Source organism: Elephas maximus, chromosome 4 (assembly GCF_024166365.1).
Source record: "Elephas maximus indicus isolate mEleMax1 chromosome 4, mEleMax1 primary haplotype, whole genome shotgun sequence".
NCBI classification, from domain to species: Eukaryota; Metazoa; Chordata; class Mammalia; order Proboscidea; family Elephantidae; genus Elephas; species Elephas maximus.
In genome coordinates this window covers 64,918,117-64,929,900 of record NC_064822.1, presented here as the reverse complement: position 1 = coordinate 64,929,900, position 11,784 = coordinate 64,918,117, and positions in this window count along the sequence as shown.

Here is an 11,784-nt window from a genome sequence, read left to right as displayed (position 1 = left end):
TGGTGCAAGATTTAAGTGCTTTGCTGCTAACAGAATGGCTGGCCATTGGAACCCACCCAGTGGCTCCCCAGGAGAAAGACCTCTTGATCTGCTTTTTAAAGATTACAGCCAAGATGACAGGATGGGCAGTTGTACTGTGTCACATGAGGCAGCTTTGAGTCAGAAATCAACTTCAAGGAGCCCAACAACAGCAACAATTATCTATTTCCTTCAAATTCCATGCTCCTGAGCACTCCTCTTTAAAAAAACCTCCCATTAATTATCTGTTATGAATGGGGTTGGGGGCTGTCATGGATTGAATTGTGTCCCCCAAAATATGTGTATTAATTTGGCTGGGATATGATTCCCAGTACTGTATGATTTCCACCATTTTGTCATCTGTTGTGATTTTCCTATGTATTATAAATCCTATCACCATGATTTAATGAAATGGGTTAGCAGCAGTTATTTTGATGAGATCTATAAGATTAGATTTTGTCCTAAGTCAATCTCTTTTTAGATGTAAGAGATAAGCAAGCAGAGAGATATGCGGACCTTGTATCACCAAGAAAGCAGCTCTGGGAGCAGAGCACATCCTTTGGTCCTGGGGTTCCTGCGAGCAGAAGCTCCTAGTGCACAGGAAGATTGATAAGAAGGACCTTTCTCCAGATCTAACAGACAGAGAAAGCCTTTGCCTGGAGCTGGCACCCTGAATTCGGTCTTCTAGCCTACTAGACTGTGAGTCAATAAAATTCTCTTTGCTACAGCCATCCGCTTGTTGTATTTCTGTTATAGCACCACTACATGAGTAAGACAGGGGTCATTATGATTAATAAGTATATTCTCCAAATATACTTATAAAAAAAATACATGCCCACAAACTATCAAACAGTATAATAGCTTTCATGTAAAAATAAATTGCCCTGTTTACTCCAACCTTATTTCTACGTATTCAAATAAAGCTATGTTTTAAAAATTTGATGTCTACCTTTCCCTACAATTTTTATACATATGCAAAGGTATATGAATATAAGTTTTATTTCTACACAAATTGATGAAAACATATATATAGTTCTGCAATTTAATTTCTTCACTTAGTAATATATTGTGGACGTTATTATAAGTGGTCCTATCAACAAGACTACGGGGGATGAAGTGGCTGTGAGGGAAAGGACAATTCAAGGACTGTTGAGTAGAACGGTGCTTCTTATGGCACTGGACAGCCTAAAGAAAGAGAATGCCGAGCTCAAAGTCCTGAATTCTTGGCTCCAGGTAAAACCTGACAATCAGATTTTCTATGACTATGTGAGAAGAATCTTTCATTGCTTGTAGCTGCAAGCTGAATCCAAAACCAAAATCAAAATTTGACTCTATAGGTTAGAAAATTACAAAGTCAGTTGAATTCAAGCTTTGCTAGATCTTTTAAGTAACAACTAGAGGCCTGATTGTGATAAAATGTGACCTCAAGAACTGATAAAAGGTATGGGAAGGATTCAGGTTAAAGCATTGCAAACACTCAAACCCGTCAAACTTCCTTTGCTCACAAATGCAGTAGGTAGAGTGAGGGCCTGACCTTACCCTGTGGTTAAACAACTTGTCCAAGGCCACAAAGCCAAAAAACGACAGAAAGAGGTTTTTTTTTTATCAAGGCAATCTTTCTCCAGGAGTTCTGATGGTGCAACAGTTAAGTACTTGGCTGGTAACAGAAAGGTTAGCCATTGCAACCCACCCAGTGGCTCCACAGAAGAAAGACCTTGCAATCTGGTTTCTTAAAGATTACAGCCAAGGGATTTGGGGACCATGGTTTCAGGGGCTATCTAGGTCAACTGGCATAATAAACTGTATTCAGAAAACATTCGGCATCCCACTTTGGAGAGTGGCATCTGGGGTCTTAAACGTTCGCAAGGAGCCATCTAGGATGCATCAGTTGATCTCAACCCACCTGGAGCAAAGGAGAATCAAAAACACCAAAGATACAAGGTAATTATGAGCCCAAGAGACAGAAAGGACCTCGTAAGTCAGAGACTACACCAGCCTGAGGCCAAAAGAACTCGATGGTGCCTGGCTACAACCGATGAGTGCCCTGACAGGGAACACAACAGAGAATCCCTGAAGGAGCAGGAGAACAGTGGGGTGCAGACCTCAAATTTCTCTTAAAAAGACCAGCCTTAACGGTCTGACTGAGACTGGAAGGACCCCAGAGGTCATGGTCCCTGGATCTTCTGTTAGCCCAAGATAGGAACCATTCCTCAAACCAACTCTTCAGACAGGGGTTGGACTGGAGTATAACATAGGAAATGATACTGGTGAGGCGTGGGCTTCTTGGCTCAAGTAGACGCATGAGACTATGTGGGCAGCTCCTGGAGGGGAGATGAGAAGACAGAGGGGAACAGAAGCTGGCTGAATGAGCACAGATATAGAGGGTGGAGAGACGGAGTGTGTTGTCTCTTTAGGGGGAGAGCAACTAGGAGTATATAGCAAGGTAGATACAAATTTTTGTATGAGACTGACTTGATTTGTAAACTTTCACTTAAAGCACAATGAAAAAAAAAATGCTCAGCCAAGAGGACCAGATGGGGCAGTTCTGTTATTTCTCATTGGGCTGCTATGAGTCAGAAATCAACTCCACAGCACCCAACAATAGCAACAATAGTTTATCTCCTTCAAATTCCATGCTCCTGAGCACTACTCTTTACTGCCCATTAATCATCTATTATGGGTGGGGTTGGGCGTCGTCATGGAATGAATCGTGTCCCCAAAAATATGTTCATCAATTTGGCTAGGACATGATTCCCAGTATTGTGTGATTTCCACCATTTTGTCATCTGATGTGATATTCCTATGTATTGTAAACCCTATCACCACGATGCTAATAGTTGGATTACCAGCAGTTATTTTGATGAGATCGACAAGATTAGATTTTGTCCTAAGTCAATCTCTTTTGATATATAAGAGAGAAACAAGCAGAGAGACATGGGGACCTCGTATCACCAAGAAAGCAGTGCAGGGAGTAGAGTTTGTCCTTCGGACCCGCGGTTTTTCTGCGAGGAGAAGCTCCTAGTGCAGAGCAAGATTGATGATGAGAAGGACCTTTCTCCAGATCCCACAGAGAGAGAAAGCCTTTGCCGGGAGCTGGCACCCTGAATTCGGCCTTCTAGCCTACTAGACTGTGAGAGAATAAATTTCCCTTTTTTACAGCCATCCACTTGTGGTATTTCAGTTATAGTAGCACTAGATGACTAAGACGGGGTCATTATAATTAATAAGTTTATTCTGCAAATATTTGTTTGGCTACTGAAGTCTGAAAAAAATATTCTGTAACTCATTTTCTGCCTGCCAAAGATGCTTTATTTTTGCATCCCCAACAAACTTTGGATGGGGTATACTTTTAGACTCCATAGATGAAATTTCACTTATGTACTATGTATCACTTTTTAAGAGCTTCTACCACCAGGAAGTCGGAGCAGTATGTCCTACCGTTTGGCTGGAGTTGCTCATAGGAGCACGCCCTCTAGTGGTCCTATGCTAGTATGCAGCCAGATGCAGCATCCACACAAAATACTTCTCTCTTTCCTATTATAAATGCATATGATGGGGAAAAAAAAAAAAAAAAAAATTGAAAAGCAAAAAAAAAAAAAACCCAAAACAACCTTATGGTGAGTATTAATGTATTATGTTTTTAGTCAAGGGGTTGACCCTATGCTTCGATTTATATGGCCGAATGTGAGATCGCATTGGACAATTTTACCCATTGCTCGGATGCAGGCAACTCAAGTATCCCAGAGCTCTTTTTTTTTTTTTAAAACACCCACCCCCATATCTTGACATCTTTCATAAAGGGTTGGAAAGAAGAACTCTGGCAAAATTTTGAAGAAAATGCCAGACCACAATATTGCTGTGAAAGCCATTAGAAGCCTATTTATTCCCCTTAAGGAGCTACTAAAAAAAAAAAAAAAAAAAAAAAAAACCCAGAACCAAACCCAGTGCCATCGAGTAGATTCTGACTCAGAGCAACCGTATAGGATAGGGTACAACTGCCCCATAGAGTTTCCAAGGAGCGCCTGGTGGATTTGAACTGACAATCCTTTGGTTAGCAGCCATAGCACTTAACCACTATGCCACCAAGGATCCACAAGTAAATATGATTCCTTTCTTTCACAAGAGAATGTATCTGAAGAACAGCTCTTGAGTATGAGTTCTACAGTCACAAACTATGTGTATTGTCTCCATGTAGAGGTTAGTGGAAATCATAGACTTTTTTTTAAAAGGTAGGAAAAGAGTAATTAAAAAAAACATGAGCAAGGTGCAATGTAATTTTAGCCAGTTAGTAAGTTACCAAATTGTGTAGCATCTGTGCTACACAATCCCTAGTGTTCCTTTTCTCAGGTCATGGGGTCTATGTACCAGAGTACAACTTACCTTCATCCCGTCTTACTTGGCCCTCTCATATTGTGACTGATTCTTAGGAAGGAGGATTTCTGCAACTATGACAAAGCATATTGTGAAGACTGAAGTCATTTAGCTAGGAAAAATCCAAATGAGAATGAGTAAAAGAAGGAAAACACTCAACTTACTGATTTCTAGTTTTTCTTTGCTGAAAGCACTGTGAATTCAACAAGTATTTAATGAGCATCTACTATCTAGAAAGGTGTTTGTGAAGTACTGTGAGTAGAAAAAACGAAGACGTGGTTCTATTCTTCAAAGAGCTTACAAAGAGTCTGAGAGAGAATTTCAGTAGCAACCCAGAGAAAACAAGGGAGATCATCTTTCAGACTGGGAGGGTAGTAAATGTCTTGACAAGTATTATTTGAGCTAGTCATGTACAATAGGAAGAATTTCAACAGGCAGGTATGGGAGGGAATGTATTCTAGTCAGAGGAAATTTTAGCAAGCACTCAGTGCTCATGCTGATTACAGTGTTTGACTAGCCTGGTTTGCTGGAACATATTTTAAGTGAAAGGGAAGACAGAGAGTTGAGGATGGAAACTCTATGGAGCAGTTCTACTCTGTCCCGTGGGGTCGTTATCAGTCAGAATCGACTCCACGGCAAAGGGTTTGGTTTTTGGTTAACCCATGTTCAGGATCTTACACATATTATGGTGGAATTTAATCAGATTTTTATCTAACCAGTATCTTCTAGGAGCCCTGGTGATGCAGTGGTTAAGAGCTCAGGCTGGTAACCAAAATGTCAGCCGGTCCAACCCACCAGCCTCTTCTTGGAAACCCTCTGGGAAAATTCTACTCTGTCCTATAGGGTTGCTATGAGTTGGAATCAACTCAAAGGTAATTGGGTTTTAGTATCTTCTACGGAAAATATAATGTATGTATATAAAGGTTTTGTTTGGACTGGCATGTGTGTCTAGTGAAAAGGTTAGCACATTTTTAAAAAATGTTTAAAAAGTTGTTCTCAAAACTTTTTGTCTTTACATTAAGTGGCAATGAAGTATTCAATTGTTAGTCCAGTTCTCAAAATGTAAGCTACAGCCTACTTACCTGGCTGTTTGGCAAGGATGTGCTTACATATGGGGCTTGAAGGTCAGACTGGAGTTATTCAGTAGGGAGACTGTCAGGGGCTGATTCTGTAACATCTCCTTGGCAGACGGAGTGTCTCTCAACCAATGATAGGTTGCCACAACCTATGTTTAGTTGCATGGGGCTTGTGTAAGAAGAATAATCAGCAGTAGTGGGGCTGGGGACCCTCATTCCTTTCCAGTTGTCACCAGCCACTACATGAATTCCATTCCTTTTTTTTTGGTAAAAAGTTTTAATACTCTTATAGTTCTAAGGAACCACAGAGTCTTGAATTTGAAAGAGATCTCTCTTTTTTTTTTTTTTTTTAAATTGTGCTTTAGGTGAAATTTTACAGCTAAAATTAATTTCTCATACAAAAATTTCTACACATATTGTTATGTGACATTAGTTGCAATTCTTATAATATGATAGCACACTCCCCTTTTCCACCCCAGGTTTCTTGTGTCCATTCAGTCAGTGCCTGTCCCTTCTTGCCTTCTCTTCCTGCCTCGGGACAGGAGCCACCCATTTGGTCTCATGTATCTCATGTATCTGCTTGAACTAAGAAGCACACTCTTCGCGAGTATTATTTTATATTTTGTAGTCCAGTCTAATCTTTGCCTGAAGAGTGAGCTTTGGGAATCATTTTAGTTTTGGGTTAACAGATTGTCCAGGGACCATGGCTTTGGGGATTCCTCCAGTCTCAGTCAGACCATTAAGTCTGATCTTTTTACGTGAATTTGAGTTCTGCACCACACTGTCTGTTGTGTTCCGTGTCAGGGCTGTTGTTGGTGGTAGCTGGGCACCATCTAGTTCTTCTGGTCTCAGGGTGATTGGAGTCTTTGGTTTATGTGGTCCTTTTATCTCTTGGTCTAATATTTTCCATGTGTCTCTGGTGTTCTTAATTCTCCTTTGCTCCGAGTGGGTTGGGGTCAAATGATGCATCTTAGATGGCCACTCGCAAGCTTTTAAGACTGCAGATGCCACTCACAATAGTGGAATGCTGGTCATTTCTTAATAAACTTAGTTATGCAAACTGATTTAGATGTTCTCAGAAATCATGGTCCCCAGACCCCAGCCCCAGCTACTCTGTCCCACAAAGTATTTGGTTGTGTTTAGGAAACTTCTTAGCTTTTGGTTTAGTCAAGTTTTGCTGACTTCCTCTGTGTTATATGTTGTCCTTCCCTTCACCGGAGATGATTCTTGTCTACTATCCAGTTAGTGACTTCCCATCTCCCTCCCTCCCCACCGTCATGGCCATGAAAGACTGTTTTCTTCTGTGTTTAAACTTTTTCTTGAGGTCTTATAATAGTGGTCTCATACATATTTGTCCTTTTGCAACTGACGAATTTCACTCAGCATAATGCCTTCCAGATTCGTCCATGTTGTGAGATATTTGGTGGGTTCATCATTGTTCTTTATTGTTACCTAGTATTCCATTGTGTGTATGTACTAAAATTTGTTTATCCGTTCCTCTGTTGATGGGCCCCTAGGTTGTTTCCATTTTTTACTATTGTGAACAGTGCTGTAATGAACATGGGTGTGCATATATCTATTGGTGTGATGACTCTAGGATATATTCCAAGAAGTAGGATTGCTGGATCATATGGAACTTCTAACTTTTTGAATAAGTGCCAAATTTGTTTCCAAAGTGGTTGTATCATTTTACATTCTCACCAGCAGTGCATAAGTGTTCAAGTGTCTCCACAACCTCACCAACATTTATTATTTTGTGTTTTTTGGATTAGTGCCAGCCTTATTGGGGTGAGATGGTATCTCATTGTAGTTTTGATCTGAATTTTTCTAATGGCTAATGATTGTGAGTATTTCCTCAAGTATCTGTTAGCTACCTGAATGTCTTCTCTGGTGAAGTGTCTGTTCATATCCTTTGCCTGTTTTTTAATTGGGTTATTTGTCTTTTTGATGTTGAGGTGTGGCAGTATCTTGTAGATTTTAGATATTAGACCCTTACAAGTCATGTCGTAGCCCCAAAATTTTCCCAGTCTGTAGGTTGTCTTTTTACTCTTTTGGTGAGGTCTTTTGATGAGCATGAGTGTTTGATTTTTAGGAGCTCCCAGTTAACTATTTTTTTTCTGGTGTTTGTGCATTGTTAGTTGTAGTTTATATCCTATTTATGCCATGTATTAGGGCTTCTAGCATTGTTCTTACTTTTTCTCCCATGATATTATTGTTTTGGATTTTATGTTTAGGTCTTTGATCCATTTCGAGTTACTTTTTGTACATGGTGTGAGGTATGGGTCTTGTTTCATTTTTTTGCAGATGGATATCCAGTTATGCCAGCACCATGTGTTAAAGAGACTGTCTTTACCCCATGTAGTGGACTTTAGGTTTTGTCAAATATCAGCTTCTCATATGTTGATGAATTTATGTCTGGGTTCTCAGTTCTATTCCATTGATCTATGTGTCTATTTTTGTACCAATACCAAGCTGTTTTGACTACCGTGGTGGTGTAATACATAATAAAATCTGTTAGTGTGAGGCCTCCTACTTTGTTCTTCTTTGTCAGTAATACTTTACTTATCTGGAGTCTCTTTCCTTGAAAGAGGCTTTAAAGACAATTTTGCAAAAAACACCTTTTTTAGTAACATGCCTAAAAGACAATTCTCCCATATTCTTGATAATTAGCCTTTTGTAATATAAAGTTCGGTTTTGGAATTAGCAAGCCTGGATTAAAATTAAAAAGAAAAATCTATTTTTACTGGATATGTGACTTTGGTCAAATGAGGAATAACAATGCATACTTTTCAGGTTCTCATTGGTCAAATATGAGACAATTAGAGCATCAAAATTAATAATGATAGTACCAGATAATATCCCATTCAGTAAAATAGAAAACAGTGATCCCATAAACCCCAAACGAAAACCATTGCCACTGAGTCAATTCCAACTCATAGAGATCCTGTAGGACAGAGTTTAACTGCCCTATAGGGTTTCCAAGGAACAGCTGGTAGACTCAAACTGCTGACCTTTTGGTTAGCAGCCAAAAGCTTAACCACTGTGCCACCAGGGCCCATATTTTATTTAAAAAATAATGAATTGAAAGTTCAATGAGAAGTGAGATATTATGTATTGTCTTGGTCATCTAGCGCTGCTATAACAGAAATACCTCAAACAGATGGCTTTATCAAATAGTTTATTCTCTCACAGTCCAGTGGGCTAGATGTCCAAATTCAGGGCACCAGCTCCAAGGGAAGGTTTCCTTTCTTTGTTGGCTCTGGAGAAATGTCCTTGTGATGCATCAGTCTTCCCTTGGTCTGGGAGCATCTCAGGGCAGGAAACTCAGGTCCAAAGATCACTGTCTGCTCCCAGCACTGCTTTCTTGGTGGTATAAGGCCCCTAGTCTCTCTGATCACTTCTCTCTCTCTCTTTTTTTTTTTTAATCATTTTTATTGTGCTTTAAGTGAAAGTTTACAAATCAAGTCAGCCTGTCACATATAAGCCTATATACACCTTACTACATACTCCCATTTACACTCCCCCTAATGAGTCAGCCCACTCCCTCCTTCCAGTCTCTCCTTTTGTGACGGTTTGCCAGTTTCTAACCCTCTCTACCCTTTCATCTCCCCTCCAGACAGGAGATGCCAATACAGTCTCAAGTGTCCACCTGATACAAGTAGCTAACTCTTTATCAGCATCTCACTCCAACCCATTGTCCACTCCCTTCCATGTCTGATGAGTAGTCTTCGGGAATGGTTCCTGTCCTGGGCCAACAGAAGGTTTGGGGACCATGACCACCAGGGTCCTTCTAGTCACAGTCAGACCATTAAGTCTGCTCTTTTTATGAGAATTTGGGGTCTGCAACCCACTGTTCTCCTGCACCCTCAGGGGTTCTCTGTTGTGTTCCCTGTCAGGGCAGGCATCAGTTGTGGCTGGGTACCATCTAGTTCTTCTGGTCTCAGGATGATGTAAGTCTCGGTTCATGTGGCCCTTTCTGTCTCTTGGGCTCATAGTTATCGTGTGGCCTTGGTGTTCTTCATTCTCCTTTGATCCAGGTGGGTTGAGACACATTGATGCATCTTAGATGGCCGTTTGTTAGCATTTAAGAACCCAGACGCCACAGTTCAAAGTGGATTGCAGAATGTTTTCATAATAGAATTTATTATGCCAATTGACTTAGAAGTCCCCTTAAGCCATAGTCCCCAAACCCCTGCCCTTGCTCCACTGACCTTCGAAGCATTCACTTTATCCCGGAAACTTCTTTGCTTTTGGTCCGCTCCAGTTGAGCTGACCTTCCCTGTATTGAATATTGTCCTTCCCTTCACCTAAAGTAGTTCTTATCTACTAACTAATCAGTAAATAACCCTCTCCCACCCTCCCTCCCTCCCCCCTCTTGTAACCACAAAAGAATGTGTTCTTCTCAGTTTATACTATTTCTCAAGAACTTATAATAGTGGTCTTCTAAAGTATTTGTCCTTTTGCATCTGACTAATTTCACTCAGCATAATGCCTTCCAGGTTCCTCCATGTTATGAAATGTTTCACAGATTCATCACTGTTCTTTATCGATGCATAGTATTCCATTGTGTGAATATACCATAATTTATTTAACCATTCATCTGTTGATGGACACCTTGGTTGCTTCCAGCTTTTTGCTATTGTAAACAGAGCTGCAATAAACATGGGTGTGCATATATCTGTTCGTGTAAAGGCTTTTATTTCTCTAGGGTATATTCCGAGGAGTGGAATTTCTGGATTGTATGGTAGTTCTATTTCTAACTTTTTAAGAAAACGCCAGATAGATTTCCAAAGTGGTTGTACCATTTTACATTCCCACCAGCAGTGTATGAGAGTTCCAATCTCTCCACAGCCTCTCCAACATTTATTATTTTGTGTTTTTTGGGTTAATGCCAGCCTTGTTGGAGTGAGATGGAATCTCATTGTAGTTTTAATTTGCATTTCTGTAATGGCTAATGATCGAGAGCATTTTCTCATGTATCTGTTAGCTGCCTGAATATCTACTTGAGTGAAGTGCGTGTTCATATCCTTTGCCCACTTTTTGATTGGGTTGTTTGTCTTTTTGTGGTTGAGTTTTAACAGAATCATATAGATTTTAGAGATCAGGCGCTGGTCGGAGATGTCATAGCTGAAAATTCTTTCTCATTCTGCAGGTGGTCTTTCTACTCTTTTGGTAAAGTCTTTAGATGAGCATAGGTGTTTGATTTTTAGGAGCTCCCAGTTATCTGGTTTCTGTTCGTCATTTTTGGTAATGTTTTGTATTCTGTTTATGCCTTGTATTAGGGCTCCTAACGTTGTCCCTATTTTTTCTTCCATGATTTTTATCGTTTTAGTCTTTGTGTTTAGGTCTTTGATCCACTTGGAGTTAGTTTTTGTGCATGGTGTGAGGTATGCGTCCTGTTTCATTTTTTTGCAAATGGATATCCAGTTATGCCAGCACCATTTGTTAACAAGACTATCTTTTCCCCAATTAACTGACACTGGGCCTTTGTCAAATATCAGCTGCTCATATGTGGATGGATTTATATCTGGGTTCTCAATTCTGTTCCATTGGTCTATGTGCCTGTTATACCAGCACCAGGCTGTTTTGACTACTGAGGCTGTGTAATATGTTCTAAAATCAGGTAGAGTGAGGCCTCCCACTTTCTTCTTCTTTTTCAGTAATGCTTTACTTATCCAGGGCTTCTTTCCCTTCCATATGAAGTTGGCGATTTGTTTCTCCATCACTTTAAAAAATGTCATTGGAATTTGGATCAGAAGTGCATTGATGGCTTTTATAGATGGCTTTTGGTAGAATAGACATTTTTACTATGTTAAGTCTTCCTATGCATGAGCAAGGTATGTTTTTCCACTTATGTAGGTCCTTTTTAGTTTCTTGGAGTAGTACTTTGTAGTTTTCTTTGTATAGGTCTTTTACATCTTTGGTAAGATTTATTCCTAAGTATTTTATCTTCTTGGGGGCTACTGTGAATGGTATTGATTTGGTGATTTCCTCTTCAGTGTTCTTTTTGTTGATGTAGAGGAATCCAAGTGATTTTTGTATGTTTATCTGGGAACCTGAGACTCTGCCGAACTCTTCTATTAGTTTCAGTAGTTTTCTGGAGGATTCCTTAGGGTTTTCTGTGTATAAGATCATGTCATCTGCAAATAGAGATAATTTAGCTTCTTCCTTGCCAATCTGGATGCCCTTTATTTCTTTGTCTAGCCTAATTGCTCTGGCTAGGACCTCTAGCACAATGTTGAATAAGAGCAGTGATAAAGGGCATCCATCCTTGTCTGGTTCCCATTCTCAAGGGAAATGCTTTCAGGCTCTCTCCATT